Source organism: Rhinolophus sinicus, linkage group LG16 (assembly GCF_036562045.2).
Source record: "Rhinolophus sinicus isolate RSC01 linkage group LG16, ASM3656204v1, whole genome shotgun sequence".
Lineage (NCBI taxonomy): Eukaryota > Metazoa > Chordata > Mammalia > Chiroptera > Rhinolophidae > Rhinolophus > Rhinolophus sinicus.
Window position 1 is genome coordinate 25,812,285 of NC_133765.1, and position 25,102 is coordinate 25,837,386.

The 25,102-nt window shown below is 56.8% G+C and overlaps 1 protein-coding gene across 1 annotated transcript in view; it reads left to right on the forward strand.

Moving 5' to 3' along the window:
• Positions 1-222: 222 nt before the first annotated feature.
• FAM222A (family with sequence similarity 222 member A) overlaps positions 223-25,102 on the forward strand; it is a 56,905-nt gene continuing 32,025 nt past the window's right edge. The window contains exon 1 of the mRNA XM_019757504.2: positions 223-1,259. The gene's annotated coding sequence lies outside the window, so the exon portion shown is untranslated. The remainder of the gene's footprint in view (positions 1,260-25,102) is intronic.

The following is a 25,102-nucleotide window of genomic DNA, read 5'->3' on the forward strand; positions in this document are numbered from 1 at the left end:
CACCCCAGTTGGGGGAGGAGGTTGGAGAGCCTCCCTGCGGCCTTTGAATTTTGCCGCGAAAAACGCGCGTGGCGGACCCCGGCCACGCCCTCCGCAGGACGCGGCGCCGCGTCACCGTGGTAACCGCCTCTCGGCCGTCGCTGATTGGACCGAACTGTAGGGGGCGGGTGAGGAGCGAGACGCAGCGACTGCTGCCAGCGCTCTCGCCTGTCAGTCGGGCTGGAGCGAAGCAGCGGGCAGGACAGCCGGGCCGGCGGCTCTGCGAAGAGGCTGCGCGCGCCAGCCGGAGGAGGCGAAGAGTGGGGCCCGCCACCTGCGGGGCGAAGCGCGCAGCACCGGGCCTGAGGCGAGGCGCCGGCGCGCGCCGGGCGGCGCGAGGCTGAGGCCCCGGGAGTCCCCGCGCGTCGCCCGGGGCCATGGGCGCGTGAGAGCCCAGCGCGCGCCGCCTCTACTGCACCTCGCGAGCTCACACGCCCGGTGCACCGTCCTCCCGGCGGTCCGCACGTCCTCCCTGCTCCACCCGGACCGGTTATTTCTCGGCGCGGAGGTCGCCGGCGCTGCATCCGAGCCTCCGCCGCCCGCTGCCGCCGCCTCGGCTGCCGCTGCTCTCCGGCTTCCCCTCCCCCCACTCCCGGGGCTCGGAGCAAGAGGAGGAGGGGCCGGTGCATTCTCGCGGCCGCTCTTTGCAACCTGCGGGGGCCGGTGCATGCCCAGCGAGGCGCCCGGGCCGCTGCAGGTGCGTGCAACCCCAACGGAGACGACCCTCCCCCCAACCCCGGGCGAACCGGGGGGCTGCAAGCCGCCGGCGGGCGGTCGAGCGAGAGGAAGCAACAAAGACCGGCTGCAGCTGGGGCCGGCGAGAGGGGCTGCGGCCGCCGGGCTCCGGGCGCCGGCGGAGAGGGCGCCCCGGGGAGCGGCGCGGGCCGAGCTGCAGCCTTGAGCGGGACCCCTAGGGGAGGCGCAGCGCCGCCCGCCGGACGCGGTGAGCACAGGCCCCAAGTGAGGATGCGCCGCCTGAGCGCCCGCGGGGCCCGGGTTCCGGGCGGGCGCGACCCCCGCTGAGCGGAGAGAACCTCCACCCCCGACTTCGGACGCCTGGATCGCCTTCACTGATAGCCTCCTTTCCCACCCGGAGAGAGGTATTAGCTCCCAAGAGGGGCTTCGTCAGGCAGCTCTGCCACCTCTGCATGGCTGCGACCCGGCGAGCGGAGGGTCGTCGCCGCTGAGACCTGGGGCCCTTCGACGGCCTGGCTGATCCGGTGAGTTCCGCGGGGTGGGGTTCCTGGTTGGAACGGGAGGCAACCCCTGGCGTCGGGGCAGTCTGGATTGGAAATAAAGGGACCCTGGGGCTGTTGGGGATACTGAAGCAGAAGTGCCTCTTGACCGCCCCTTTCCTCACACACAACTTGTCTGGACTCGCCAACCGGCCAGCGTGGAGGTTGGGAGCCCATTGTGGGGACTCTGCTGGGCCCTTGGCTGGGCATATGCCAGAGGTCACCCCTCCCCTAAAACCAACAAACAAAGGTAGCGGGGGTAGCGGTTCAGTCTTCCGAAAATCTCCCCGGGAACTCCGCGTCTTGTAGTGTTTGACGAGAAGGACACCCAGAATGGGACAGCTTGGGCTTCTCCCAAGTCATATCTGAGATCTTCAAGGGACATCAGCTCAGAGGGGTCTGTGGAGTCTCGTCTATGCAGGTGGCCGCTTTTGAGGATTGTACTCTCTAAGGCTAGACCGTAGCAGGGTCCCCTTACATCCCACGTTCCTACAAAAAACTCGCAGGGACAGCGGGTGCCCAGTGGGGACGCGGCGTGATGTCACTACCAGGCCTCCGACTAGGCCTCCGACGCCACTGGGGTTGCCAGTGGCGACCGGACTTGCCTTGACCCAAGGCCGCAGGGGGCGGGGGTCGTGGTAACCAGGGGCGGATCTCATGGTAACCATGGGCGGGGCTGGATGCCTTTGGGAAGTGGAGGGATGAAGGCAGACTCCCCCCGCCCCAAATGCAGCCTTCTGACCTAAATCCCCAGCGCCCTGGTGAGGTGGGGGAGGGAGGCAGCACCAGCTGTCCCCGCTGATGCTCCTCCCCCCAAGGACAGGTGTTCAGCTTTAGTCACATAGCCTGGCAGTGCCTGGGGGCTTAGGATTCCCAAACAGCAACTTTCTCCTTTCAAAAGGGATGCTGCAGAGACCACCTCCCTGAACCCCACCACATACCCAACCAGCAGGCTGAAGTTCCTGGGGTCCCTAGAGAGCTGTGGACCCCCTGCCTTAAAACAGGCTACTTCTGCTCAGGAAAATGTGGGTGTCCCCCCCTCCGCAGCCAGGGAAAGTACACAGGAGCTGCTGCTGCCTGCTGCTCCTCAAGTTCAGGGGGTCCTCTGCTGTTCAAGGCCAAGATGAGGGGCGTTGGCCAAGCTTGAACTCCTGACTGCCCCACTCCTTTGGTGTTGAAGATGATTTTGACAAGCTCCATGTGGTGCTCATTAAGTGAATGAAGAGCAAGTCAGGCCCATAAGTGCCAAGGTCTGAGTAAGTGTGTCTCTGCGAAGGGGCCAGCTTTGATGGGGATCAGGTACTAGCTCTATCCTCCCCACCGCACCCCAGCACTGGCCCTGTTCCTTGTGAAGGCCCAGAGGACCGCCCCCTACCCTCCATCCTGCTGCTGGCTCTTTGATTCCTCTTCTAAGTTTCTCCCAGCAATTTGCCAGTGTGGGATGTGGGTAAAACTGCTGTGATCACATTTCTAGGAAAAGGTTAGAGAACTAACTGTGTCATTGCTTCAGCAGCATGGGGTGGGGTGAGAACAGAAGGGAGTGTATCTCAGGTCATTATGAGAAGCCAGGCCCCATCTCTATGCAGTGAGCATTTTTTCTGTTCTCCTACCAGGCTCTAGCTAGATTAACAGGTCAATAAATATCAGTGGAGCCGCTTTTGGGGGCTTGGCAGAGAGATGATATTTCCAGCTGAAATGGTATCGTTAAACACACAGGTTTCCAAGGACAGAGGAGCAGTAGCAGATGGGGGGAGAGGTGGGCAGAAGGGCTGTTTGCCCTGCCTCTTGAAGCTTCCCAGTTTAGAAACAAACTCAGAGTGTGTGCCAGAGATCCACAAACACAGCAGTTGGAGGTCCTTCGTGGAGTATTTACACTTCCACAGCCAAGGCGGAGGGAAAGGCTGTCAGAATTGGGCAATTCCTTCTGTTCCCTTCCCTGGGCTTGGCAATAGTACCAAGCGAAGTGCAGGACGGAGTGCCAGCTTACCCAGCATCTTCTTATATGCCAGGCATTTTATAGGATCTCAGTTACAACTTGCAGTGCCTCATGTGCTGGGGTCCATTATACAGATGAGGAAACTGAGGCTCAGACAGAGGAAGTGATGGGCTGAGGGTGCTCAGCTTGGCAACCGCAGAGGTTTGGCTCTGAATTACGCTGGGTCCAGAGTCCCCAGGTCTTCCCACCCCCTTCCATGGGTGGAGGGGAGGCAGCCCCGTTTCTTGGACAGAGTTCCTGCAAGAGTCAGCAGCTATCAGCTATGGAGAGAGTCTGGTCTCACTGAGATACTTTGCCACACTAAAACCCAAGTTGGAATCCTGCTTCCCCATTACCTGCAGGATACATTGAGCAGAGTATCTAGCCACTGCTGCCCTGGCCTTGTGGGCAGCCTGCTCCCCTCACCCCCGCACCTCTTTCTCCAGAACTGAGGGAAGGAAGGTATGGCTTGAAACCAGCCTGCCAGAAAGGGTTGAAAGAGCCAGCCCGAGGCTCCTTGTCATCTGTCCCTGTGGGCTTACTGGGGTGGGGTGTGTGGCTGCCCCCAGATATCCCAGGGACCATCTTGGTAGGCACCCAGCTGGTGGGGAAGGCAAGAATGTCAGTGGGGCTAAGGCAACTTTGGTAGATGTGGCTCCTGACCTAGCTTGAGGGTCCCCAAGGGCCCTGTAGGAGGGGTGCCATGTGACTCTCGGAAAGGACAAATAGGGATCCCCCAGGCAGAGGAGTGGAAAGAGTGTTCTGGGCAGTGGGAGTGGCCATGTAGCTTGCCTGTGAGTGCTGGGGTGTGCTGAATGAGGGGAGAGGGTGGCCCTGGGATGGCTGTGTCCTGGAGGCTTAGGTGAATGGGGGAGGTTTAAGCAGGGGAGAGGATCTCGGTACAGCATCCTTGATGGGTGGTGAGCCTTCTCAGCTCTCTGGGCAGTCCCCTCTCTCAAGGTTAGCTTTGATCCCCGCCCCGCCCCCCCAGTAATCCTTATCAGTTGTCTAATTCCATGTAAGCTTCCCATCCCCTGTCCTTTCTGAGCCTCACATTTGCCCTGGACTGGGGCTGGGCTAGGTTACTTAACCCCTAGTGGTGGACAGTGGCTCGTGGTAAACAGCCAGATCGTGGAGCGGGTCAAACACTTGTTGGCTCTGTGACCTGGGGTGAGTCACTTTGCCTCTCTGAGCCTCAGTTTCCTCATCTGTGAGAAAGAGCTGATAATAGCACCCACTGCCCAGGGTGTGGTAAGGATTCAGTGAGGGCTTAGAACAGGTAGGTGGTGGCATACAGTAAGCACTCGATAAATGCACATTCTTGTGACCACTGTTAGCCTCATCCTCAGAACACAGCCTTGAACACAGCCTCTCCCAGTTCCTCTCGGAGCCAAAGACCAAAGATCCCCCAGGGCAGGTCTGGGACCCCCACCCTTTCAGCTGCCTCTGCTGGGTCTCCCACCCACCTGCCCAGGGCACCCCACGTGGTGAGCACATGTGGCTCCCATCTGAGCTCCGGGGGGGGGGGGGCACTGGGGCCTGCCCAGGGGGCCCCTCCCCAACCTCTCTCGTGCCCCCTCCGCCTTCCAATCCCTCACAAACCGGAGGAAGCGAGTGGAGCAGCTCATATTCATGGACCGTAATTCAATCAGGCGGCGATTCCTCTGGGCTCGGGGCGGGGGTGAGAACGAGGAGGCACGCACAAAAGGGCCGCTTTATTACCTCCCGCGGGCCGGGAATTGCTGCTCTCCCCCAGCAGAGGCCGGAGCCACCTTTATTGTGTTAACCCATTTGCGTGTCAAGAGCTATTGTGCGCTTTCTCTGCCTGTGCGGGGCGGGCTGCGGGAGGAGGGCTGCACGCCGGCCGGTCCCCTCCGCGGGCGCCGCCCACCGCCCTGATTGGTTGCTAAGTGATTTGCATCCAAGGTAATCACTTTTATCTGAGAAGGATGTCGACTATAATTATAAGCTACTGACATCTTTTGAAATCTGCCTAATGACTATTTTAGTCTGCGCGGCCTGGGGGTAGGGAGGGGGATTCTGAGGCTGGGGCGGGGGAGGAGGCTGCAAGGAGGATGGATTCCTTCCACCTGGACCATCGATTCATTAGTTGAGAAATATCTGAGTGCCTACTGCGTGCCTGGAACAAAAGACGGTGCGGAGATGGGGTGTTGCATTCCCGTGGGCGGCATTAGTGCCATTACAGAGATAGGGAAATAGAGGTGTTGGGGAATGAGCCAGCTGCGCAGAATCACACACCCAGTAAATCAGACTCAGGCGGGGAACCTGAGTCTCTGACCCCCAAATTCCTGTGCTGGCCACTGGTGCAGACAGAAATAATAATGGTAATCATTCCTGGGTGGAGGTCACCTCTGTGCACCTCCTAGGGCTTGTGTCATAGCCCTATGAAATGCAGGTGCTGTTACTACCCCATTTTACCAGGGAAGAAACGTGGGCACAGAGAGGTTACATCACTGCCCATGGTCACACAGCCAGAGAATGGCAGAAGTATGAAGTCTGTAGGTAGCCAGAAGTGGGGTTCAAGCTCCCCCCTCCTCCACCCTCTTGTGGTTCATTTGGCATCAGCCTGGGCCAGGGCACCCTGCTGGCCACTCTCTGGGTGGCAAAGCTCTACGGAATCAGACAGCCCACCACCTCCATGGGGAGTAAGATGAGTCTGCAACTAACTCAGATTCTGGACAAAGCCAGAGCAGGGCTGGAGGAAAGACATCAAAGAGGGGAAATCTGCAACTGGTCACCGAGGGTTTCCTAACAGGGGCTTTTGCTCCGGGCCCTGAAGACTGGGTGAATGGCGATATCACTGGCAAGAGGGAGTTTGAGAACCAAGGGGTATGACCCAGAAAGCAGGGGAAGCTTATAAGAGGGCAGAGTTTAAAGGGAGATAAACTAGGAGGGTGTGCAGGGCCTTAAGTGTGATTGGGGTGGAACCCTGTCTCCTGTTCTCTTACTGGCTGTGTGTGCTCAAACAAGTCACTTAACCTCTCTGGGCCTCACTTTGCTCATCTGTCCAAGGGAATCATAGTAGTTTTCTCACAGGCTTGGGGGTAGGATGAGCTAGAGTGTGGGGAGTGCTCAGGTGAGCTCGACTGAGCCCTTCAGAGCTGGATGGGCCAGGCTCAGGCCCCAGCCAGTCATCTTGGCACCATAGCAAACCATCCTGGCCACAGCAGCAGTTTGGGGCCCTAAGAGCCCCTGCCTTTGTACAGAGGGCGCAGGGGTCTAAGGCCTGGAGGGTCAGGGGTAAGGCCAAGGCTGGCTATGAACAGGCGCCTGGGGATGGGGTCTTAATGATATAGAACTGAATGACCCAGAGCCTGGGGTGGGGGGGCTCCCTTGGAGGAGAAAGAGGAGGAAGAGGAGGAGGAGGAGGAAGAGGAGGAAGAGGAGGGAGTTCCAGCTGCCAGCTGTCTGCTCCAAGATTCGCTGCCAAGGCAGAGGCAGCTGCCCCGCAGGGTCCAGGTCAGAGCTTGGCCCTGGAGGAGGCAGAGGTGGTAGGGCCTCTGGACCTGCAGTCCCCAGCCCTAAATTTGGGCCTTGGCCCTGCCCGTCAGCATCTGCGTGACCTCAGTCTCCTCATCTGTCAGAAGAGCCAGGAGCCCATTTTGGAGGGCAGCTGTGAGGCTTGGCAGTAACTGATAGCAAGTGGGCAGTAAACAGGAACTGCTATTTTCGCTCTTTATCCATCCGCTCATTTAGAGAGATTCACTGGTCTGTGCCAGGCTCCCTGCCAGGTGCTGGGGACACAAAGATGAACAAGCCCAGTTGCCTTGAAAGGTGGTGAGGCCTCCAACACACCATCACAGTACAGTGGGTTAGTCACCACAATACAGGAATTCACAGTCTGTAGGCACTGTGCCAGGAGCAGGGGGACAGTAGGGAACAAACCAGATATGGCCCTTTGGGGCTCCCAGTCTGTCAAAGTACACTAGAAAATCAGAGATAGAAATTATTACCCGAGTGGGGTAGCCAGGGAAGGCTCCCTGGAGGTGGAAGCACTTCCAGTTGCAGGCTTTGGGGGCTTCTGTCTAAACACCTTTGCCTATTATGGGAATCACAGGACACTGTTGGCATCTGCGGTGTGCTAGATTGAGCTTCCGGCTTAGGCATTTTGTTCTCATTTAATCCTCATATGGCTCTGGGAAGGGTGTTTTCATCCCTGTTGTGTAAATGAAAAAACTGCGGGCTCATGGAGGTGAAGCGCCTACATGGCAGGTCAACAGAATTCCATTTGTTATCCATGGAAGCTTTTGTCTGTCCTCTGCCTGTGAGGGTACTGAGCTGGGTGGGGCTGTCACAGGAGGATCCTTGGGCAGGGGCCGAGGGGCCCAGTTCTGGGCCAGCTATTGTCTTTATGAGCTACAAGACCTTGAGCAGGTCACTCCCCCATCCCAGCCAGGCCTCAGCCATGTCCTCTGTAAAATGTCAAGGATGGCGAATCTGTGGCACGCCTGGCTTTCCCTACACCGCTGTGCCCTTGGCAGGCATCGCCAATCAATTGCTGCCCTCTTTCCCTGCTGCGTTCTTCTCTGACCTTGGGTTCTTTCCAGGGCTCTGGGCAGGCAGCAGCAATCTCTGAGCTGAAGCCCTTTTGCTTGCCTGGCCTGGATGAGCTCAGGTGTCCCTCTGGCCCTTCTGCATGTGGTTCAGAGGACCAAGGTACCAGAGCGAGGGATTCTGGGGCATCTTCTCTAGGATATGGGTTTGTTCTTCAGCCACGAGAGCTGTGGTGGTGTGAGTCTGTTACCTTCCTCCATCTCCCGGAGAGACCTGTGTCCCCGTCCACGCAGCCCAGCACACCGGGCAGCTTCCAGATGCTTTCCGTCTGGATGATGACAACAGCATTCACTGAGCTCTTCCTGAGAGCTAGGTCCTTCGTGGGCACCCACTCATTCATCATTCTGCAGCCCACCTGCAGTGTGGGTCTCAGCACCTCTAGGAAGAAGTCAGCCCATTTTAGAGATGAGGGAACCAAGGCTTAGAGTGCTCACGCAGAGTATGGTCATGCACTTGCTGAGTGGCTGAGCTGGTATTCACACCCAGGTCTGGAAGTCCACAGTCTGGGGCAGGGCTGAGAGTGGCAGACAGACAGGCAGCCTTTCGGGAGGAGCTGTCGTTACAGGCTGGTTGACTTCCAACAGACGGAACTGGGCCTTCTAAGAAAGGGAAGGGGGCCCTTCTAGGTGGAGGGATGAGTGTGTGGCTGCATGGCTGGAATATGGAGAGAGAGGGGACCGTGGAGGGAGCCAGGGCTGGTCTTGGCATTGGGGCTTTGCCTCCCTGTCGTAGGGAACTCTGGCAGCTCTGGGTTGGGTGGCACAACCCAGTCCTGTCTAAGTGTATTTATTCAACATCTCCATGAACCTAGGGTGAGGTCAGCTGGTGCCTGGGGCTACCTCTGGTCTCTGAGAAGCTTTAGCCTGGAAAAGAGCCTGGTACACAGTAGGTAGGCATCCAAGACATGTTTGTTGAATGTATAAATGAATAATGAATACTCGCTGGACTGAAATGCTCAGCTGCAAGGAGGGGAGGCCAGAGTCCCTCTTTCCAGGAAAAGTTGGACACCAGGTCTGGAGGTGGGGCTGGCGAGGGAGCCAGGCGGTTACCTGGGGCAGAGGCTTCCCTGGCAGCTCTCCTGACCCCTGCTGCCGGCCCCTGGGACACCTCCTAGACCTTCCTGAAGTGCTGTCCCTGACTTGCTGCTGTGCCTGGCGGGCAGCCTGGACCCAGCACTTGGGGGGATAAAAGATGAAGGTTCATGACCATTTTTTAACTCAATAAAGGGAGAGACAAGCTGCAGGCTGCAGGCCGGAGATATAATTAGTTCGCAGCAGTGGCGCTTTCTTGATTTAGCTTCTGAGAGAACAAGACAAGGATGTTATACCCAATTAGCAGTAACATCCAGTCGGAGCCTCAATAGGTGAGATAACAAGCTATTTTTATGACTTTTCTTTCCCAGCTTGGAGGGGGCGGGGGAAGAGGGTATCAGGGCCTTATTTCTTTTCATAAGGGAACAATTATTAGCGATCTCAGGATTTCCCAAAGCCAAATGATACATTTGTGAACCCAAACAAGCAAGCATCCTGGGGTGACAGGCTGGCATTTTGAGCCCTGGAGTAGTGGAAGGGGTGCAGGCCCCATAGCCCCATTCTGGAGACCCTCTGAAAAGGCTCCCAAAGGCAGAGAGCCTGTTGGTTTGGCAAAGGGAAGCCCAGGTCCTTGCAATGTTCTCAGTGACTGCCTCGATTTCCCTACCTGCTTCAAGGAGCCACGAGGAGGCTGGGCCAACTCCCCTGGGGATGAGGAAGGAGCCCGTTGTGGCCCTTGGCAGCTCTTCTTGGCACTATCGTAGGTCCTTTCTGCCAACTGGGCCAGAGGTTCAGACTTCTCAGCCTTGAACCTGCTGTTGCATTCTGCCTGCTGGACCCCCATTATGGCTCGCACTGCACGACCATCCTCTTTCCTGTCCTGGGTCCCAGACCCAGTTTCTGGGTGATTAGCTCCACTCTGTCCACCCTCATTACCCACCCACCCTCCGCCCGGGCACCCGGTACTGGCCAAGTCTCTGCTGGGCAGGAAAGCCCTGCCAAGTCCCACCCCAGCTGCCTGGCCATAACGCCGACTCCTGGCGAAGGCTGGGGGATGCCCAGAGAGGGAGCTGGCATGGTTGTTTCCACATCCCATCAGCTCGGGCCCCAAGCCCAAAGCAGGTTCCTGGGCGTCTGCCCGTCCTGCAGCCTCTGGCCCCACCCTGTGCCTCATCCCAGCTCCCTGTCAGTGGAGAACCCCACGCTCGTGGTTCAGACAACTGACATATCCAGCCATGCAAAGTAGGAGTTTAATTGCAAACAGTTTTTATGGATCATGGGCCCATCTGTGCCACCATATGCAAAAGGAGAAAAAAAAAATCCCCATTAAAAAAAAAAAAATTTCTCCCTGCCCCACCCCCAAACTGACTCCAACAGAAACAGTTGCTAAGGTTTTTCAGGCTGGAGCCGAGCACAGAGCTGGGACCTATCCTGGAGGCTTCCTGCAGCATGAGCCTGGCAAAGTCAGGGGGCCAGGTGGGGCAGGGGTAAGAGGGCCCATGGGGCCTGACTGCCGAGAGGAGGCCTCAGCAAACTACCAGCAGTTCCTGTACCCACCGGCTTCTCTCTCGGCTCCCGGCCTTTGCACATGCCACAGGCCGTGCAGTGGTTGTACCTGCTGTGCTTTCCCAGCCACCTCGGTGGTGCTGTGTGCAGGCCTCTGGAGCGGGACGTGGCACGGAGGAGGCATTGCACAGTGTTGATGGAAATGTGGGAATGAGTGTGTTGTGGGCCCACAGACAAGGCACTTCCTCTCCCGTTTCTAGCCCAGGAAATGGACCCCAGAGGGGCTGGGGATATTCTCAGAGACTGCCTTCATTTCCCTACCTGCTTCCAAGAGGCCTGAGGAAGCTGGGCCAGTTCCCCATAGGGCCGTTCAGGCTCACAGACTCTGTTCTTCCCAGGGTCCAGGCCTCCTGCGGTGGTGCCCAGCTCACAGATGTGTCCCACCCAAGGGTCAGCTCCCCCAGACCCTCAGAAGGGACTTCCACCTGGGGCCTGAGTGGGCTGGTTGTCAGGGTTCTGAAAGGACTCACCTCGGAGGCAGCCTGCCAGGGTTTGATTGTCGCACCGCCTCATCCCAATGACTTTAGACAGTCCTTTCTCCCTCTCTGTGCCTCACTTTCTTCCTCTGTAAAATGGGGATGCGCAGTTGATGGGATACTGCATGCGAAATGCTTCTGTATTGGTCTGTCACTTCTGTTCCCCAAGGGAGGGTCTTTGCTTTGTTCTCGGATATCTTCCCAGCTTCCTAATCAGGATAATTGATGTTTACTGAATGAATGAATGCATGCATGGGTGAGGTATTTAGAGGACTTTCCAGGGAGGGAATGAGACAGGCTCTTGGGCTGCCAGCAATCAGAGTTTTTATGCCCTTCCCATTGGAGTCTGGAAATCACTGTGCAACCCATGGGGATTATGAACTCCATTCTATTAATGAGGAAAACTGAGGCTCAGAGAGCTCAAGAGACTCTCCCAAAGTCATGAGGCTGGAAAGAAGCCACAGCTGGGACTAGAACCCTGATCTCTGTGACTCCAGCAGACCAAGTCCCATCCCTCACATTGCAGGTGAGGCATTTAGACCCAGACAGGAGAAGGAATTGGTCCAGATCAAACAGCAAGGAAACAGCAGCCAGCATTTGTGGGGTCCTTCCTACCCCCATTATAAGATGAGGAGTCTGAGGCCATCCAGCCTCAGAGCCAGGCCAGCTGAGTCCCACTGCTCTTCCCTCCCTCCCTCCCTCCCTCTCCCTCCTTCCCTCGCTCTCTCCCAGGTCTGTGCCCAGGATCATTGTACCTGTAGGTTTCCCCATCAACTTTATAAACTGGCAGCTCGGTGTGTGCCAGGAGCTAGGCCCCATGTGGGGGGGTCCCCATGCCCAAAGCCCCGAGTCCTGGTACTTGGTGCAGCCCTCCTGCAACAGGCAGCAGAGGAAAGTGGGACCCCGGGGCCCCGGGCAAGCATAGGCTAGCCAGGCCTCTGGCAGGAGCCCAAGCCGGGCAGCCCACTCCTGCCCGGCGGTGATCACCAGCTCCCGTTGTAATCATTAAAACTATTAGAAGGAAACGTTTGCTTGAAGCAAATGTCAGGCGCCGAGTTGTGCTTTGTAAACGCTCACAATTAATGCCAATCAGGCCCGGAAAAAAAGCCGGCCCGGAATCCTGTCTGTTTCGTCTCATTTGTCAGCTGGTGCCGCTTCATGTTGCACATTTTCATACAATTGCTATAAACATAAAAGGGAAACTCCACAGTGTTCCCAGGCGCCCGGATGGTGCGCGCCAGCTTAATGATTTGGTATTCCGCTGTTCTCTTGGCTGTCCCCGACTGGGTGGGAGGGAGAAAGGAGGACTTTGTGTGGCGGGGTGAGGTTCTCCTGGGGGTCAGCCAGAGAGAGGGGTAAGGCTCCAGACCTGGGTCTCCTGCCCCACCCACCGCAGGCCACGTGGCCCCTGGAGCTGAGGACATCTGTGAAACAAGAACAAACTGCTAAAATATGTTTGCAAAATCCTCAAGGGGAAAAGAAGGGCTCAGAGTCCTCCAGACTTAGCTTCGAATCACGAGTCCATCTCCTAGAATGGTCCATGGGGTTTATTGCCTCCTGCATGCCAGGCACTGCGCCGTGCCAGCTAGAGCTCAGTTTCCCCATCTGTGAGTTGGGGGAAATAACCCAGCGGTCAGGATTTCAAGTTTGCCGGGACTGGGCTGTGAGCTGAGGGCATCATGCAGGCTTTTTCTCATTTGGTTGTTGCACAGGCACTCCCAGCATCTACAGGAAGGGCGAGGCCCGGAGTCCCACAGCCAGAAGTGGGAGAGCTGGGATTTGGACCTCGGTCACTGGACTCCAGAGCCCGTATCCATGGTGCCCTCCTGCTGTGCCTTTCAGAGTAGCCATAGGGTTGAAAGGAGCTGATGGAGCTAAAAGTTCCAGCACACAGTAGGTGCTTCATCAATAGTAGCTGCTGTCCTCCCACTGCCAGCAGGTGGGTCGGGGCAATTGTGGGTCAGTACCAACACACATGGACCTTGCTGGATGGAGAGTGGAGGGTGGAATGGTCTACAAGGGGGTGCCGTTCCTCCTCCCTCCCCCAGGTTGGCAGGGTAGGGCTGAGGAAGGGCTGAGTGTACCTTGCCAAGCCCCAGGACCCTGCCTGCCACGCCCCTGCCCTAGGTACCCTGATGTGGCCCTGAGGGGCTGGCTGCTAACTGCGCCAGGCCCCACATCGCCTGAGCCCTCAGCAGCCCAGAAAGTTGCACGTGTTGTTATTGTCTCCATTGTACAGATGAGGAAACCAAGGTCCAAACGGACCTAAGTTTACACAGGTTGGGTGGGGGAGGAGCTGGAGCCAGGTTCATGGGCAGGTTCATCCACTCCAGAGTCTTTTTCATGCCTTCCCAACCCCCTCCCCATCGTGGCCTGGATGTGGCCTTGCCACCCACTACGAACCCTCCCCAGGACCCTTCTGAGCTCTCTGTTTCTCTGTGAACGGGGTCTTCTGAGGCCAGCCTGGCCCTGCAGGGACACTCCAGCCTTTGTGTCGGCTTGAGCAGGCTCAGGCCAGGGTGGGCAGCCAGCGGGGTGGGGAGAGGGCGGTGCAGCCCAGCCGGCCAGGGATAAATGCTCAGAGCCAGGAATAGAGGCCCCTTTGTGTGGTGCTCAGTGGGGGAGGGGGTGCTGCCAGCTGCCACCCTGTGTGACTGGGGCCGTCCGAGCCCTCCACAGAGGTCTGCCACCCCCCCCAGGGGACCAGCCAGGAGCCTGTCATCGTCTCTACCGCCTCCTTCCACCATTATTTTGCCTTCCTCTTGTTTTCTGGTGGCCTCTGGCTGCTATGGAGCCTCTGGCAGACATTTACTGGGTTTGCTGTGGGCCTACTATGTGCCGTTACTGGGCCAAACACTCCACCACCCCTGCAGGTAAAGGACAGTAGTCCCATGTGACAGGTGAAGACACTGAGGCGCAGAGAGGACAGGTGACTCACCAGACTCCCACAGCTTGTCATAGGGCCAGGATCTGTGCCCTGCTGGTCTAAGTCCCGGGACCCAGGGCTGCAATTTGAGGTGCCCACCTCCATTGCCTGGGCGGCCTCAAGAAGGCTGCTGGCTGTCTTCACTCCCTGGGCAGGCACCAGGCATCCATTCCATCCCCCCATCCTGGCCAGGCCAGCAGCTGCTGCCTTAGTGGGGGCCAAATCCAGGACCTTGCTGAGTGCTGCCCTACCCATTAAACCCTCTCTGAGCCTCGATCTCCTGGGCTTAAAAATGGGAATGAAATAGAATCCACCATTGGGGGCTGTTATGCCACAATGCAGGTGAAGCGCTGAACTCGAGGTCTGCACACTCAGGCCGCACAAACGTGGCGTAGGGTTGCCAGCATTCCTACTATGTCCTGGGAGAGGTGAGAGGGTAAGCTGAGGCAGGGTGTAGGTAGTGAGGAAAGGGGGTAACTCTTAGGAGCATAAGCCTGTGGCAGGGATTGTCTCATTGGATCCTTGCCATAGCCCCATTTTACAGGTCAGCAGATTAAGGCTCAGGTAACTGAAATGGCTGGTCAAGGGTCCCAGGGTCCCAAGGAGCCAGGAACACAAAGAAGGTAGCTTCCCAGAAGGCCCCGCCCTTAGTCTCTTCCTGATGCCCACCTAGCCCATTGGGCAGCTGTTTGCTGCAGACACTGACCAAGGCCCCTGTATGAGCCCAGTTCTGTGGGAGGCCCAGAACTTCCCACAGGAAGCCCCCAAAGGCCACTTGGCTTCTGGCAGCATATTGCAGCTGCCTGGGGCCCCCTGACACCCACCAGGCCATTCCCTCCTTGGGCCTTTGCTAAGGCCGGAGCTCCCACAGCGAGTGCCTCCACTGTCCCCTTCCCCGGTGCACTCATGCATGCACACACGTGCCTTCTCTGCACGGGTAACTCCGACTTGCCTCTTCCCTAAATGCCCCCCGTCCGGTGGAGGCTTGGACTCTCCCCTCTGGGTCTCGTACCCTGCTCACCGCTGCCAGAGCCCCAAGCCTTTTCGCCTCTCTCCCCGCTCTTCAGTGTGGCACATAGTGTGCCTTCACTGAAGCCTGAAACAAAGCCCTGGTCCCCGCCTCGCAGGAGAAACAGATACAAACAGAGCAGTGACGAGACTGCATGTCCAGGGATGTGGTCAAGTACAGGACACGCAAGGAGCTCCCACCCTGGCTCTCCCTCCTCTACAGAAGGGAAAGAACATTTCGAGCCCTACTGTGCTCCTGAAAACGGGGCCATCTCCTTTTCACCCTCCCAAGGCAAGGCAGGGAGTTTACAGGTGGGACAAGAGGCTCGGGAAGGCAGATGCCTGCTGAGGCCACACAGCTTCTCAGGGTACAGCCTCGGTCTGAGCCGTGGGCCACCGGACCCCAAAGCCCATGCCCTTCTCCAGGGCAGAAAACTCAGGTGCCCGTGGGCCCAACCAGGTGGCACAGTGAACAAAGCAGCTGCCACTTAGCCTCGTGGGAATGTAGGCTCAGTGGTTCCAAAGCTGCCGGTTTTAGTTTGTTTTCAAAAGAAACAAGACAATGAGAATTTGAGGTGGAATTTTATTTATTTAGTTTCTTTTTAGTATTGGCAAACTGCCTTTTTTTTTTTTTAACTGCAGTAAACAGGGCAAAGGAAAGATGTTTGTGGATGGGATTGCACCCTTCAGGGATGTGGTACTGCCTGGGCGGAGGGCATGATGGGGGTCCCAGGATGTCACACCTTCCCCATCCCCCCATCCCCGGCCAGAAAGAGCCCCCAGAACCCAGTAGCAATTCCACACACCCTTCAAGACAACCCCAGACGCTGCCGCCTTCATTGCCAGAGGCAGGGCCCAAGCCCTGCGAGGGCACCACCCAAATAGCTATAATCAGCAGCCTCGCCAAGACTTCAAACTCACCCAATTATCCTGCGAGGGGAAAAAAACACACAAAATGAAAACAAATTAACATGTTTGCATAGAAGCTGCTGCAGCAACGTACACAGCCGCACGCACGCACATGCTGGCGTGTGCACTGGTGAGGCTGAGATGCTGCTGCCATCCCTCCCCAGGCCTGCACCCACCTGGCAGGGCTGGGCTGGGGTATGCCAGGCTGTGACCACTGCCCTGGGCCAAAACGTGCCCTAGGCCCAGCCATGAGATTGTCCCCAAACCCAATGGGCACGGCTTCAATTCACCAGCTTTCAGGGTTTTTCCCCCCAATTTAATAAACACACAAATTTCATTGTGTGGCAAAATTCAGCCTCATTGATCTGAACCCCTTTATTCAGATGGGGAAACTAAAGCACAGAGAGGTTAGTCGACCTGCCCAAGGCTGCACAGCTGGTGAGTGGAAGAGCTGGGATTTGAACCCAGATGGGCCAGCACCACACCTTGTCTGTGGCTCCCTCTTGCCTATGGATGATGGGCCTGGCCTTCAGGGCCCCTCCCCATCTCGAGCTCCACCAGCCTGTGTCCGGTCTCCTCTCGCACCCTCCACCCCTGCCCTGCACGCTCTCTCATGCTGAGGCCTGTGGGTGGGTAGTCGTGATCGCAGAGCCAAATGGATATGCGTTCAAATCCCAGATGCACCAGTCCCTTGCTGGATGGCTTTGGGCAAGCGGCTTCTCCTCTGTGCCACAGTTTCCCCTCCTGGAAGATTGGGATAATAACAGTCCTTGCCTCAGGGACGTTAGGACTCGGTGGGTGAATGACTGCAATATGCTGCCATTGGGGGGCTGTCCCGCCACCAGAACGCGCTCACCCCTCCACCATGCAGCTGGCCCGAAAAGACCTGGTTCACCAGACTCCCTGAGCCCCTGCTCTGTGCCAGGCACTGCCCTTGCCCCCAGAGCACACAGTCGAGGGGCTCAGATGCCCCTCTTCCAGGAAACCGCTCCTGGCAACAACCCCTGTTCCTTCCCTGGGCTCCCGCGGAGCTCCGCCTGACCTGGGGCTGGGCTGGCTCGGTGTGAGCCTAATCTCTGCTGTGTCTGATTCTTCTCCAGTCCCACAGCCTGGCACACGGGGGGCACAGGCAAGGTTTGGCTAGTTGAGCCATCCCCGCTCCCCTGGGCATAGTTGGGGCTTGTCCCTAGGAGTTGAAGGACCAACTGTGCTGGAAGGAGTTGAGGTTTAGGTCTTGGAGCTCAAGGGTCTCGGGGCCAGGGCTGCAGACGCACCCCCAGTCTCCCCTTCCTGCTCTGTGTGGCCATGGACAAATCCCTCTACCTCTCTAAGCCTCTTGCTGTGACCTCTGGCACGTGACAGTGAAAGCTGAGGGTGGACATTGCTGGCACAGTGGGTACCTAGCGGGCAGTGGCTTTCAAGGACCTGGAAGGGCAACCGTGAGAGTAGCCACTGTCACTGAGCGAGTGATTGCACTCAATAGTTCAGCTATCTGGCTTCGTGCTCACCACGGCCAGGAAAGGAAGGTGTGGCTTCTAGCCTTTTCTAGATGGAGACTTACATAAGAGAGCCCCCCTGGTAAGTGGCAGAGGCAGGGTTCAAACCCAGCAGTTCTGGGTTTGCGCTTTAGCCGTGGTGCTCTTTGGGCCTCTCTGGATGCCGCCAGTGAGGAGCTGAGGCGGGCAGTGCCTCGAGGTCTGGAGAGCAAGGACCAGTTGTGGTGCCATCCCGGTTGTGGGGGTAGAGGGCTAACTCCATTGGTCTCAGAACATCCCCTTGGCATCAGCCTCTTGGCTTACAGTCATGCCAACCCCTCAGGACCAGGGCGGCACCTGGGGGAGGTAACCAGTCCTGTAGGACATTGGGTACCCACTTGGAATCCCAGCCTTCCTTTGGCACAGCCCTGCCAAGGCACGAGAGTCCCATAGACCCAGCTCCACAGCCAGACCCCACCAACAAACGCTCATCCTCTCTGAGCCTCTGCTCCCCACTAGAGAACGGGAGAAGAGGACACGCCCACACCTCTCAGGATGAGCCCAAGGCTGAGATGTGGTGTCCAGCACGTGGTCGCTGCTGGATGAAGCAGCCCCTGCCTGCACCTCCTAAGGGGCGGCCGTCCTGGAACTGTGAATGAGGGGGGGCCTGGCTCCCTCCTGCCCCCCCTTCTGAGGCTCAGAGCAAAAGCTGGGGGCTGGTGGGGTGCAAGAAGGAGGGCAAAGTTTCTTTTAGCTCCCCTATTACAAAAATAATATTCATCTTTTAGTATTTGGAAATGACAAGTCTGATGAAGGAAAATTCAGCCGTATACTTGGTCTCATGAGGGGGACATTCTTCCCGGGTGTCAAGCATTCACGACGTGTCTGATTGCGCTTGCCTAAATGACCAGCTTGGTCAAGCAGGGCTCACGTGAGCCAGTTGGTGCAGGGACATGACAGCACGGACGGGCCTGCTCTCTGCTGAGCCTGGCCAGGCCTTGTACCCATCGGCATGCTCTGGCCTGAGCTTCTGGGAGCCACCTGCCCGCCTGCCTGCCCAGCAGCCATTGTCTGGCCTGTGGGGGCTCCCAGCAGCCGTTGTTCTGCACACATCTGATCCCATCTTTTCCACATCAGATCATTTGTAACCGTCACCAGGCAATCGGGCCCGTCGCTGATTCAATCTCGGCTTTGTGCTGTCACAGCCGTTTTTCTGCGCGGGGCTGATTTTGAAAGGAGGCCCATCTTCTGGGCCTGCTTTTCATAAGTGGGGGGAGAGGGGAGGGTGTGTGTGTGTGTGTACACGTCCCCCACCCATGTGTGTACACACATACATATATACTGGCCTCTGCCTCTCACTGAGAGTACAGTTTGGAAGGAGGAAGGGGTACAAGAGCCCCGAGCTGCCCCCCGACTCCCATCCTCTACCACCTACCTACCCTGAGCACCTACTGTGTGCCCCAGTGGGCAAACACAGCTGAATCTGTGTTCCAGTGGAGGAGCTAGATGTTAAATCGTTCATCAATAAGATAATTTCAGAGTGGTAATGACAATGAAGGAACTACAACAGTGACGGGATAATGGCCAGGGCAGAGGGTTGCCGACAGGTGGGGGGATCAAGGAGGGCCTCTTGGAGGAGGTGATGTTTGAGTTGAGGGGTGAATGAGGAGACTGAGTTGGCACAGAGAGTGCTACCCAGTCTGAACTGAGATGTCCCGTAAGTGTAGACTCCACCCCAGATTTAAAAGACTTCGTGTGAAAAAAAGAAATGTAAAATATTTGAGTATTGATTATACGTTGAAGTGATACCATTTTGGATATACTGGATTTAATAAAATAAGTTATTAAACATAATTTCTCCTGTGGTGACTAGACAATTTATGACACGTTACATTTCTCTGGGAGAGCACTGTAGTAGAGTATTTAGGTAGAAATAAAAATGCCAATGCAAAGGCCCTGGGGCGTGACCAAAGTTGGCCTGTTAGAGGACCAGAAGAAAAGCCAGGGCAGCTGAGCAGGGTGACCCGGGGGAGAAGGACAGTCCAGGGAAGGAGAGGGGAAGAGGTTCACGCAAGGCCTCTGAGGATATTGTTAGAAAGGCCGTGGAAACCAGTGGGGGAGTTTTGAGTGGAGAAGGCAGTGAATTCCTCATGGAGAGGCTCAGCCTGGCCTCTGCAGGGTGGAGAATGGCGTGTTGGGCCGTGTGGAAGCTGGGAGGTGATGGGGCACGTGATCGGAGCAGGGGTCTGTTGTAGAAAAGTGCTGACAGGAACTGCTGGAGGGCTGGCTGGACTGGATCCCGCTCCCCCCCCCCCCCCAAAGCTCACTGCTTCCCTCCATCCTGGATTTCCAAGCCTCTGAGCCTTCCTGTCCTCCCGCCTCCCTCCTCACCCATCTCCACCTTCCCTGGCTGCCACTGCCTCGTCCTGGAGCAGCTGCTCCCTGTCACGTCAGTGAATTTACAATACACCCCAGCATCCTGGGCGTCCGTGGTTCGATCCCTTTTAAAAAGCTATTTGAAAGAAAAGTGATGCATGTTTACTGTAGAAAAATTAGAAATGCAGAGACGCACAAAGAAGAAAACTCAAGACTCCCCAGAGATAAACATAGTCACACAGCCAGGTGGTGGCGTAGCTAGGGTTGGAACCCAGGTGGTCTGGCCCCTGCACCCCAGTGCTAACATCAGGGTCCCCTGTGACCTGATGACACACAGGGAGCTCCTCCACCCAAAAAGGGATTAGAGACACTGCATTCCCCACCCAGCCCAGCAAAGGGTAGAAGCTGTGGGTGGTTCCCGTGTGTGTGTGTGTGTGTGTGTGTGTGTGTGTGTGTGTGTGCTTCTGTTGTTGGGCTGGAGTGCCCTGTCCTGTTGCCCAGCCCCTGCCCCAAGTCTCCGCTTATTTCTGCACCGGCCTGACCTCTGGAAGCATCTGTTGAACCTTGGCTTCAAGCTAAAATCAACACCAGCCTCCACCAGCCACTTGTATCCTCCTCTCCCTCCTCGGCTTCTCAGCTTCTTTCCCCTCAGCCCTCCTGGCTCTTCCTGCCGGGCCCAGTCTTCTTCCCTTCCTCCTCTCTCCTTGGGGTCTAATCCTCTTCCCAACCAGCCTGTGGCCCCGGGCAGCCCCTTCTGTCTAGGGCCTTTGTTTGCTCGTGGGTACGGTGACCATAGTAATTCTCTCTTTCTCCCGAGTGGGGGGTAGGTTAAATGAGGTGATGTCTGTAAAGTGCTGAGCCCATGGGGAACACTGGAAATAAAAACTAGCTCCTATTATTGCTTTGATTATTAGATTTTCTCCTTTCCTGTCGTTGAGTTAAGCCTGAACTGTGGGTACAGGAATGGGGGTGGGCAGGGGAACAGGTGAGAGGATGGCTGGGAGCAGCTAACTCCTCCCAGGTCCTCAATGGGTCTTACTTTTGCCCTTTGCACACACAGTTCCAGCTGTTATCCTGTTATCCAGTGTCATCTGGTAATGCTCGCTGTCCTTTTGGTCTCTGCTAATATGTTGCTCCTTCAGGAAGGTTCTGTGACTCTCTCCAGAAATGCTGGGTTGAGGCCTTTCCCCTGAGCTCCCTCAGCCCCCAGTATAGCGTCAGAACACTGACGTACTGATCCCCAGCTTCACCCACCCCCCACCCCTTTTCTGGGGGGTGAGGATGGAGACTTGACAGCACTTGTCATTAAAGAGCCAAAGCCAGAACTAGGAGAGGGGAGGTCTCCAATGACTTGTACAGTTGGCCCCACCCCAAACTTCCCACCATGAGCTCTGGCTGTCAGGGAAGAATGCTTTAGGGGGTGGAAGCTGGGGGTGGGGTGTCTGAGATTTAGGTGCTTTGCTCCCCCATCTAGGGCTTAGGAAAGGATCATTTGCATGAGAATGAGCCCCCCCCATTCACTCCCTAGGTGCTGCCCCTGGGGGGACCTTGGCTCTGGGAGAGGGCCACCAGGTCTGTGGCCAGTGGCAATGACTGCCCCCTTAACCCCATCACTGAAGGGGGCAGCTTTTGAGCCTTCATATGAGCCCCCCCAATACATCCACCGAGCACCTTCTCTTAGCCTCGCCCTGCCCTGAACCAGCAGTTGTCCACAGGAAGCTGATCACCCCACCTTGAGGTGGGGGTCCCTGCGCCTGTTCCCTCTGTTCTGGTGACTCGGCCTGGCCTTGTACAGATGGCGTGTTCTCTATTATTCACCAAGAGGGTTTCTTCTTCAACCTGAAGCTGCTTCAGCTTCTCCACACACACCAATTTCTTTCACGTCTCCATACACTTGCCTGTACAGTCCTCTGCTTGGGGCCCTCTCCCACCGCCTTCTTCACTTGGCTGTATCCTACCAACTTTCCCTGCTGATGACAATGATTATGGTGATAATAAAAAATCATACTAATAATGGCTACCACTTAGGAAGTTACTATTATGACTCTGGCACTTTATTTGTAGTAATTTGTGGTAAGGAGTTAACCCCTTTTTGAGATGAGGAAACTGAGGCTCAGAGAGGAATTTGCCATAGGCCACAGAGTTAAGGAGTAAAGCTGGGATTTAGTTAAGAGATAAAGCTCAGGCATCTGGCTCCAAAGCCTGGGGTATAGTACCGTGGAGACTAACCTGAGGAGACAGCAGGGCTGTCCTTTTGTCTTGACACTCCCAGGGTAGGTAAGGTGGCCCCATCTTGGCTTGTTACTCTGCTTTATAATTGCCCCTCTGACTCCCTTCCCCGTCAGGGTCTGTCACTACCTCAGCATTTAGCACAGGTTCTGGCACACAGTACGTGGGTGCTTAATTGTCATGCTATATCGGGGAGGTTAGACTGCTGCCCAGGGCAGATACACGGTTAGTTCCCATGGCGACTGACGTCACTATGCTCCCAGGCTCGGCCCCGCCCCTTTCTCCAGGGCACGTGCGCTGGGATCTGGCCGTGGTGCTGAAGGCCCGGACCGCCGCCCACCCCCATACCTCAGGCCTGCGTTCCAGTTGGACACTTCCTGAGCCCCTCCTCGCCCTGACTCCCCGAGCCAGCCTCTCGCCCATCCTTCCTTCAGCTGACGGTTTCCTGAGGGCCTGCTATACACAGGCACTGGTCATAGCATCCTGAACCCATGGGGAACTGGTCAGGGAGAGTCACGCAAGGAGCCCCATTCATTCGATTACTCATCAGACGTTCATTAAGCACTTTGCATGTCTCCGAGAAGCCCTTGAGAAACCTGGGCTTCCGTTGAAAGTCGAGTAGAATTTCAAGGGGTAGAGATGTGAGAAGGCCTTGCAAACAGAAGGGATTACGTGGGCAAAGGCCTGCCAGTGTGGCTGTGAGAGGTGTTTTCTGGGGGATGCCTGCCTTGGGACTTCTCTGTCCAGAATGAGTGATTGTCAGTTCGCATTTTGGCCTCTCCTTGGCCCAGACCTGCCAGTATCTGTGGCTCCGGTGCCTCACCCAGGTCCAGATGAGGTCCTAGGAACAGTGAGTGAGGGTTGAATGGAGGGGTGTCGCCCAACCAGAGACTGACATTTCTGTCCTGGGACCAGAGGGGGCTAGGTATGCTCTGTGTCCAGATTTGCATTTTAGAGAGACCTCCAATTGTGGGGATGAATGCAGCAGTAATCTTGGCAATAGATGAGGCCTCCTGTTGAAGGGGGGCAATGACCCCCGCATCCCCGCCTTAAAAAAAAGAAAGTGAAAATCCCCTTCTCGTGCTGTGGCCCAAATGGCAGTGGGAAATAATCACTTTTCACAGGCCCCTTATCCACAGCCAAGCCCTGCGCCAGTTTAATCAGCAGTGCCAGTGTGACTTAAAGATTCCCAGGCTTGAGAGAGCAGGAGAGGGGTTAAAGAAAATTACCCTCTCCTCCGCCATGCTAATGTAATCTCTAACCAGATCTGCCTAGGCGCAGCTCAAATTGCTTTTTAGATTAACATTTAATTATTAACAGGGTCCCCTGGAAGGCCTCAGGCTTGGAACAGGGGTGGGGGAGGGAGCTGCAGGAGGGGGCTGGGAGTGGGCTTTTCCTCTGGCTGCTTTGCAGAGAGATAGAGTGGGGGGAGAGAGGGAAAGGGTAGCGGAGAGTGGGGTCAGGAAGGGAGTAAGAAAGGAGCCAGTGGGAAAGGAGGAGAAGGACAGGGAGGCAGACACAGGAAGAGAAAGGGATAGAGACAGGAGAGGAAGAAAGACAGACAGGAATCCTCCTGTTGTGGGAGGGACCGTGCACCCAGAGTCCCTGGCTCTCCTGGGCGAGGGTTTCTCATTCCGTCCTGGAGTCCTGGATGTTTAGGGAGGACTGAGCTTTCTGAGGCTTCATGCTGGCCGGCTCGTGGTGGTAGGACCCACGCAGAAAAGCCACGCACTCAGGGCCATCCAGTCAGGATCTGACCCTAGCTCTCCCAGCCTCCCAATCCATTGCTCGTTCCCCTCCCCAGGCCCTGGGCGCCTGCCACCACTTCAAATTCTTCCCTGCATTTGGGGACTGACTCTGTGGCCAGGCCTGGGTGAAGCAGAATGGGCTTCACGTACAGCAAGGTTGTGAGGCCCTGGGAATAGCAGGCATCTCCTTCGCTTAGTCCTAACGCTCCACTAATCGCTGTACATGAACTGCTGGGTTTTTCTAGCTTCCTGTCTCATCCCCACTCAAGATTCTAAATCCCTCAAGGATGGACGGCTTCTAGAAACCCCTCTGTGTGCCAGTGCGCCAAGGACCTAGCCCTGTGTCTTGCACAAAGCTAGCACACTGGACTGTGTTTGCAAACCAGATTATAATATCCCCTCATGCAGGCTGGATGGCCCTCCTACCATCTGCTGGCCTACTCCCCATCAAGATTCAGTGAGGGAAACAGACTCCCAGAGGTGCCGTGACTTCCTCAAGGTCAGTCAGAACCCCAGTGCTTGGCATTGCCTGGCAGGTGCCACCCTGAGGCCTCCAGGGCTGGCCCTCCTCTCTGAACTCCTAGTCTCATTGGATGCTGGGAAGGGCCAGACTGGCATGACCTTCGCCTCCGAGCCAACGCCAGTCTTTGGCCTTGAGTGGAGCCACAGAGGCCAGAGTAGGCAGCCCCTGGGAGAGAGGAAGGACAGGGGCTGGAAGTGGCTCGGTCCTTGACCTTCCTGGGGTCCCAGCCTCACGCTGCTGGGGAGCCCGAGTGTGTACTCACATTGCGCCCTGCTCCAAGGCCAGCCCAGCATGGCGAGGGGCAGACTGCTGACTACAGGGAAAGTTCTGCCCACCTGTCGCTTCAGGGAAACGTTGGAGGCCAGCGGGAGGAACCAGCCCATTTTTAATGGGCCAGTTTTGGGAGTGGGAAGCCAGTTCTGGTTGGATGTTGCCTTTTGGTAGGACACCCACCGATTTTCATTCTCCCAGCACGTGGCACAGGATGGGCCCACAGAAGGTGCTCAGGGAGTGTTTGCTGCCTGCCTGCCTGCATGCATGGATGCATGAATGAATGAATGAGAAGGATGGGTGGGGAAATAACAGCCACTTCAAAATGGTTCCCTCGCAGAGGCCGGGCCTAGGCTTTCTCCATCTCAGTATTGCTGTGCCCAAGGCAGGCCTTACACTTGTCCGCCATGAATATTTATGGGATAAGTGGCCTCCTTGGGAGCCTGGCCTCCTTCCCCTCCTCTCACCTCCTCCCTCTCTGTGACCCCAGCCCCTCCTGGAGTAGCATCAAAGTCGATTTGGGCCTTGGGGAGAAGCAGGCTTTTGCTTCTGCTCTTCCTGCCTCGCTGTCTAGGAGCTAGAGGCTGGCAGGCCCCCAGCCTCGATGGAGCCAGGGGTGTGGGCCGTACAGAGTGGGGCTGAGGGTGCAGCTCTGGTGGGGGTTGACACCCTCGGGCTGTGCCACCTGAAAGCTGTGTGACCTTGTGCAGATGACTTCCCCTCTCTGTGACCATTTCCTAA